Source organism: Dermochelys coriacea, chromosome 2 (genome assembly GCF_009764565.3).
Source record: "Dermochelys coriacea isolate rDerCor1 chromosome 2, rDerCor1.pri.v4, whole genome shotgun sequence".
NCBI lineage: Eukaryota > Metazoa > Chordata > Testudines > Dermochelyidae > Dermochelys > Dermochelys coriacea.
The window spans coordinates 173,793,255-173,801,615 of NC_050069.1; the positions used below are offsets into that span (position 1 = coordinate 173,793,255).

At 41.1% G+C, this 8,361-nt stretch overlaps 1 protein-coding gene across 1 annotated transcript in view; it reads right to left on the reverse strand.

The window, feature by feature from the left end:
- The window catches only part of CNTNAP2 (contactin associated protein 2), a 1,664,903-nt gene that overhangs the window by 1,559,281 nt on the left and 97,261 nt on the right, over positions 1–8,361 (reverse strand). The gene's annotated exons all lie outside the window — the stretch shown is intronic.

The window sequence follows — 8,361 nt, forward strand, 5'->3', positions numbered from 1 at the left end:
TTTCCAGATTGATACCCCAGTACTCTGGGGCCAGTTCTGCATTGCTTGAATGTGGAAAGTGGCGCATACAGACACAATATAAAAAAAAAAAAAAAGAGCTGGCTGAGATTTTCCAAATTTTGAGGGTGACAATGTCAGTTTTTGAAAATCAATTTTCATGGAATAAATCCTGTTTTTATTTTATTTTTTTTTTTTACAAAAAAAAAAAAAGTTTGTTCAGGCATACCCATTCCTTGTTGCCACTCCACTTGAAAACTTACTAATAATTAGATAAAAAGAAAAGGAGTACTTGTGGCACTTTAGAGACTTAGATTCCACCAAATGCATCCGATGAAGTGAGCTGTAGCTCACGAAAGCTTATGCTCAAAGAAATTTGTTAGTCTCTAAGGTGCCACAAGTACTCCTTTTCTTTTTGCGAATACAGACTAACACGGCTGCTACTCTGAAACCTGTAATAATTAGATATGATCAAAACTCAGGGAATATTTTGTAAACCAAAATTGTGAAAAATTCCTCCCTTTGGTTTTTGTCAAACTTCAATTCTTCAATAACATTTTAATTGACATTTTGAAATTCAAAAATTGTTCATCAGCTTTGCTAAGAGATCACTAAAGATAGTATTGAATGAGGTAACCTAATGCATAGCTTTCACTGTGCCCAAGAGTAGCCTCTACTGATATTAGCACAACAGCGAAACAACTTGTGTGCCCCATTACTCCTGCACAAGGACTCACAGGACCAAGGGTTCCAGAGAGTCCAGTTTGCATCCATCTCATTAAACTTGGCAGTATATTCAGATGACTAAACATTTTTCATAATGTACATCTGTGATCTTTTCAGGTCACAACTTCAACATATCACTGTCACTCTTTCAAGATGTCTGAAAATGAGCAGTCTGTTCCAAATTTCTTCCTGGCTAGTAAAGAAAAATCAGATCATCTTCAGAGTTACAGGAAACACAAAATCTGTTATTGATTAAATGCCAAGACCTTAAGGTTAAAATGTATATGTAACCCTTTTGCCTGTCAGAGTTGGCAGAAACAAGGGCCGGGTTCAGTATCTAGGGGTTCCATTCCAATAACACAATGCAAAACCGGCTCGAGCCCCGACCCAGTGACTTGGGACAAATATATATCACCCCCGCTGGGTGCCTCCAAAAGGCAATACTTCCCCTCTCGCAAGCACAGAGTCTGAGTGTAGCAAAAGCCTTTTAATAACAGAGAGAAACAATGTGGCATATTGTTGGGAAAACACATCACCAACAGGATTCATAACACAACCCATGAGCAAAAACCCCACCCCAAACAAATTGGGGCATGTCCTTTCCCTTTGGTTCTTGAGTCCAGCAACTCAAAATCACCCAAAGTCCCAAAAGTCTCTGTCCCTGGTCAGGGCAGCCCCAGAGTTCAAAAGTTTATCTGCAGAGTTTTACCTCCCAACCTGGGTGGAGATGGGGGGTGGTTAAGGGCACCTTACGTGGTCCAAAGCTGATTGCCCCACCTCTCCATGGGGCTCCGCTCCGCTTCACCAGCTGTCCCACGAATCGTTCCGCTCTGCCAGCCGCCCCCATGAGCTGCTCCAGGCATCCGATAAATGGCTCTGCTCTGCCAGCCATCCCGCAAACTGCTCCGCAATACATCTTCAGGCTCCCCCCACTACTTAAACACAACACTTAGTGATTTCAGCTCTTAGTAAGTTGAGCTCTTTTATGACTTCAGCTTGTAGTAAGGGAGCCCCAGTGCTGGCGCACCATTGGCCCAAAGTGAATTCAGCTCAGCACCCTGTAACTAGACTCGTAATGGAATCAAAATTAGCTCTGATATTCCACAGTGGAGAGAGAAGGAAGTGCAATTAGCATATAAAGCACTCACCAGGAGTCCCATACCATCAAGTATTAATACCTATCCCCAACCTCTCTCTATTCACTGGGTTTTGGAACCCATGACCCTTGCCTAGCGAGTGCTGCTTAGTTGATGGTGAGTCCCTCCATCATAACAAAAGGCCAGGTACAGTTCCACAGTCCTTGATTCACATAATCAGTTTATTCCTGCCCCAATAACAGAGAAACTGGGGCTCCTACAGCAGCCAAAGTGACCATCTAGGCAAGGTGGGTGTCCCTATGCAAATAAGATCAGCCCCTGAAGTTCTTTTCCACAACCCACCATGACTTGCCAGATGTCAGGATAGAGCTCATCCTGACTCTGCTTACAAATATTTGCATAAAGTGGCATGATTGAAGATCCTGTCTCCTTTTCCAAGAAAACACAAGCTAATCTGAATTTTTTCACGTCAGATTTCTATCGTCTCTAGCCAGTTTCTGTATGTTGGAGAACAGAAAGACTGTAAAAGGATTCTGTAGTCATGAAAACAGCAGAAGCACAGCTGCATGGTTTACTACACCAGATGATCCAACTGAAGACAAAGAATGTAAGTGATTTGTATCAGGCCACACAAGTAAGTGATAGATTTAGCAGTGGAACCTAAACACTGCTTTTACAAGTCTTTCTGTTATTCCCTTTTAAAAGGAGCACATGTTTTAAAGCAAGTTACATTCACTGGATTAAAGAGCACCTTTCAAGTAGTTTGCCACTTCTGTAGTAATTCACTGCTTAATTCCTTTTGGGTAGGTGTATACCATCTTTTGCTGCTTCTTTATAAATGATCCACTGCTCTTTTCCAGGTAAATTAACAGATTACATTTAAGGCTTCTGATTGTCAGTTTTGACAAACTGACAAACACTGATAAAACACCCCTGAGGAAAAAAAAAAGAGTCAGAAATATTAGTGTTTATCCAATAAATAAGAGAAAAAACACCTGAGGGCTTGTTTACATGGTGCAATAATGAGGACTATTGGATGGTGGGTGATTTCAGAAGCACACTAACGTGTTGTGCATTAATTTATCTGAGTAGACCCTGCTGGTACACACTAAAGGTTCCCCAGTGAACTTTAATGTACTACTGCTTCAAACGGTACTATGTTACAGTGCAGTAAGGGATATTACAAAGCTTAATTTATATTATATACATTATTCATTACTATAATGGTTACCGTATAATATAAATCATATATTATAGTATATTCAAAGACCCCAAAAAATATTTGGACAGCTGCATAAAACTCAAAATTGCTCAAAAAAGATAAACCCCAAAAGATTAAGTTCATGAACTCAAAAACCTTCAAAAGTCCTATTTATATTTGACCTGAAGTAACCAACACCATTCATCCAACAGCAAAAGGAAACTGTGTATTTCAAGTTGGAGTACTGATGGTAGCCCTCAACATTTGAGACATCTTAAAAAATACTTTCTTTTATTTCATACTTGCAATATCAACTACTAAAAGTGCCCCTTTTCTGTGAGATCTCATTCTACAGAAGATAATATTTTGTAATTCAGATTTTTCTTTCATTACCTGCCAAATTTCATAAATCCCATCTTGTAGCAATTCAGTTTTCAACAAATCTTTACTGCACTGGTATATGTGCCGCCAACGTGCACGGAAAAGCAGCATCACTTGCCCGATAACCTCAGCCGTGCAGAACACAATGCCATCCACAGCCTCAGAAACAACTCTGATATCATAATCAAAAAGGCTGACAGAGGAGGTGCTGTCGTCATCATGAATAGGTCGGAATATGAACAAGAGGCTACTAGGCAGCTCTCCAACACCACTTTCTACAAGCCATTACCCTCTGATCCCACTGAGAGTTACCAAAAGAAACTACAGCATTTGCTCAAGAAACTCCCTGTAAAAGCACAAGAACAAATCCGCACAGACACACCCCTAGAACCCCGACCTGGGGTATTCTATCTGCTACCCAAGATCCAACATAAACCTGGAAATCCTGGACGCCCCATCATCTCAGGCATTGGCACCCTGACAGCAGGATTGTCTGGCTATGTAGACTCCCTCCTCAGGCCCTACATTACCTACACTCCCAGCTATCTTCGAGACACCACTGACTTCCTGAGGAAACTACAATCCATTGGTAATCTTCCTAAAAACACCATCCTAGCCACTATGGATGTAGAAGCCCTCTACACCAACATTCCACACAAAGATGGACTACAGGCTGTCAGGAACAGTATCCCTGATAATGTCACGGCTAACCTGGTGGCTGAACTTTGTGACTTTGTCCTCACCTATAACTATTTCACATTTGGGGACAATGTATACCTTCAAATCAGCGGCACTGCGATGGGTACCCGCATGGCCCCACAGTATGCCAACATTTTTATGGCTGACTTAGAACAACGCTTCCTCAGCTCTCGTCCCCTAATGCCCCTACTCTACTTGCGCTACATTGATGACATCTTCATCATCTGGACCCATGGAAAAGAAGCCCTTGAGGAATTCCACCATGATTTCAACAATTTCCATCCCACCATCAACCTCAGCCTGGAACAGTCCACACAAGAGATCCACTTCCTGGACATTACGGTACTAATATGCAATGGTCACATACCCACCACCATATATCGGAAATCTACTGACCGCTATTCCTACCTACATGCCTCTAGCTTTCATCCAGATCATACCACACAATCCATTGTCTACAGCCAAGCTCTACGATATAACCGCATTTGCTGCAACCCCTCAGACAGAGACAAACACCTACAAGATCTCTATCAAGCTTTTCTTACAACTACAATACCCACCTGCTGAAGTCAAGAAACAGATTGACAGAGCCAGAAGAGTACCCAGACGTCACCTACTATAGGACAGGCCCAACAAAGAAAAAAAAAAAAAAACAGAACGCCACTAGCCATCACCTTCAGCCCTCAACTAAAACCTCTCCAACGCATCATCAAGGATCTACAACCTATCCTGAAGGAAGACCCATGTGAGTCGAAGGACGACTCACAGATCTTGGGAGACAGGCCAGTCCTTGCTTACAGACAGCCCCCAATCTGAAGCAAATACTCACCATCAACCACACACCACACAACAGAACCACTAACCCAGGAACCTATCCTTGCAAGAAAGCCCGTTGCCAACTCTGTCCACATATCTATTCAGGGGACACCATCACAGGGCCTAATCACATCAGCCACACTATCAGAGGCTCGTTCACCTGCGCATCTACCAATGTGATGTATGCCATCATGTGCCAGCAATGCACCTCTGCCATGTACATTGGTCAAACTGGACAGTCTCTACATAAAAGAATAAATGGACACAAATCAGATGTCAAGAATTATAACATTCAAAAACCAGTCGGAGAACACTTCAATCTCTCCGGTCACTCGATTACAGACCTGAGGGTGGCTATCCTTCAACAAAAAAACTTGAAAAACAGACTCCAATGAGAGACTGCTGAATTGAAATTAATTTGCAAACTGGATACAATTAATTTAGGCTTGAATAGAGACTGGGAATGGATGAGTCATTACACAAAGTAAAACTATTTCCTCATGTTATTTCTCCTCCTCACCTCCCCCCCACTGTTTCTCAAATGTTCTTGTGCTGCTGGAAATGTTCTTAGTACTGCTGGAAATAGCCTACCTTGCTTGTCACCATGAAAGGTTTTCCTCCTTTCCCCCCCCCCACCCGCTGCTGGTGATGGCTCATCTTAAGTGATCACTCTCCTTACAGTGTGTATGATAAAACCCATTGTTTCATGTTCTCTGTGTGTGTATATAAATCTCCCCACTGTATTTTCCACCAAATGCATCCGATAAAGTGAGCTGTAGCTCACGAAAGCTTATGCTCAAATAAATTTGTTAGTCTCTAAGGTGCCACAAGTACTCCTTTTCTTTTTTCTTTTTCTTTAGCTAATTCACTAAAACAGAGCAGCATTAGTATACTCTCTCACTCTCTCTAGTGCAATCACACTTATTTCAACCAAAGTGTGGTAAAATTCTTTCTTTGCATCCCACTTTACTCCTGATGCCAGGCTAGATTTTCTCATTACAAAATCAAGTTGATACATCTTACAGAAGCGAAGGGAACATAGGAACAAATATTTCCTTAGTCATTACTCAGGTAAAATCCCACTGGGTTAAAGAAAGATGTCAGGACTATATCCACAGGTAGCATTGGAGATATTTATTACTCTTATTTTGTCATCTGCTAACCACCATTAAGGGTGATATGGGGATTTCACTATGTTATAAGCACATTCAGCTGTGAATATACTGAAACTACAGCTGAGTAGGAGTCCCATGTTGTTCCCACAAACTGCCATATGCAATTGAAATAGCACAAAATAAGTTTACAATGTGAAATCCTGGAACTTGTGAATGGCCCATCACAGTGAATCCACTGAAATTTCAGTGAGGAGAAGAGGGGGAAGATGTGGTGGGTGTGCACGGAGACTCCACAGCAACCTGCAGAGCTAAGGTGTGCAGTGCCCTAATCTGTGGTAGCTCAGAGGGTCACAGCCAGTTGGTCAGCAAGCTGCATGTAACCAGTAACCCACACATACACATCTGGAATAACAGCAATCCACGTACTACTCCTGTACCTACTCAGCAGCAAAAGGTCACTCAGCAGAAGTGCAGGTTGGTGAGAAGGATTATATTCCTAGATTCCATGTGCTGGGGTCAAAGCCTGTCTGTTCAGCTTTATTACATGCCATTCAGTCAAGCTGCAGTAGTAGTAAAGCTCCACCTTGTTCTCAGTAAACCACAGTGAGATAAACTGCAGAACAGGAACTTTATAGGAACTGGACTATAGGCATTACAGTGCAAAACTGAGTTATAAATATTATTATCCCAAAATAACCTAGCACCCCACAACATTCTAACAGGTTCGTGTCACTTGACTCACATTTTCATGTTTTCCTGTATAAGTAATGACTTCCAGTCTGTATGTTACACCAGGGAGACTATAGGTGCTACATCATGTCTGTCAAAGCAACAGTTCATACCACCATTTATATGAAGAGCGGGTTACAACCAAGGTCCATAATTCCTGGTTTAGCCCTCATTTCTGTCTGGCTATCAAAATTAGATTGGCTTAAAAACTTCCAGGTTTACACCAAAAGCTTTTTTTCTTGCAAAGTGTGAAGAAAATATATCAAACTTTTACCAAGTTATGACTTTATTAGTAATTACCCTTATATGAAGTTTAGTTGTGTCTAAACTTCATGCCCCAGTCTAACTCAGAGATGCCTGTTACTAGCTATTCAATCTTTCCACATAATTAAATGTCTTTGAAAGTTGTATGTAGGCCATATTTGAAGAAAGGCTGCAATTAAGAAAGATTAGCAGCCATTGCTAATGAAAGTGTTTAAGAACCAGCTTACTTCCTCATGCAGTACTGTGGATGGACTCTGTGGGAAGGGTATGTAAATTATTATCGTAAGAAGCAGAGAAGGAATTGTGACTTAAACTCCAATACCTTCCCTGCTTTGCTCTTGAGGTGGTTCAGCAATATACTGCCCTTTATTATGGGCTGTATCCTTGGGAATGCAATCTAATCCTTGAATATAAAGGACTGGGGTTCTAGACCTGGTTTATCAAGTTAATCTAGTAACCATGTTGCATGGTTGTTGTTTTTTTTTAACAATGATTTGGTTGCATAACAGAGCCTCTTCTTTTCTGCAATTGGTGCGAGACTTTGAATTACTAGCTATTCTATACATGAATCCAACCAGAAGCAAGCTCTATAGTTAAGGTTAGAACATGGGTTCCATTGAAAGTCATATGCACTCCTCTTGTGACTTTACACAAAAGAAGGGATTTCAACATTTTAAATCGAAGGCAGTCAGTCAAACCACATATGAATGCTTACAAGTAAACAACATTTTAAAAAAAAGTTTACTCAAGGTTTTCTAAATTTTACATGTCCAGACAAACCCTCAGCTTGACTGCAAAATCCCAAACTTTACATACATTAAAATATTATTAAAATATAAGGCCTAACCAATTTTTTTAAAAGACGCATTTACAAGTATTTGCTTCAGAGTGGTAGCTGTGTCAGTCTGTATCAGCAAAAACAAAGAGGAGTCCTTTTGGCACATGAAAAGATGGGAGTTGCCTTACCAAGTGAGGGGTCAGTGCTAATGAGGCCAATTCAATTAAGGTGGAAGTGGCCTATTCTCAACAGCTGATTACTTTTGTAGTGCTAACGAGGCCAGTGCAATCAAGGTGGACATCGCTCATTTCCAACAGTTAACAAGAAGGTGCGAGTATCAGCAGAGGGAAAATTACTTTTTGTAGTGACCCATCCACACCCAGTCTTTATTCAGGCCTAATTTGATGGTGTCCATGTTTGCAAATTAATTCCAGTTCTTCGGTTTCTCGTTGAAGACTGGTTTTGAAGATTTTTGTTGAAGAGTTGCCACTTTTAAGTCTGTTATTGAGTGGCCACAGAGGTTGAAGTGTTCTCCGACTGATTTTTGAATGTTATAAT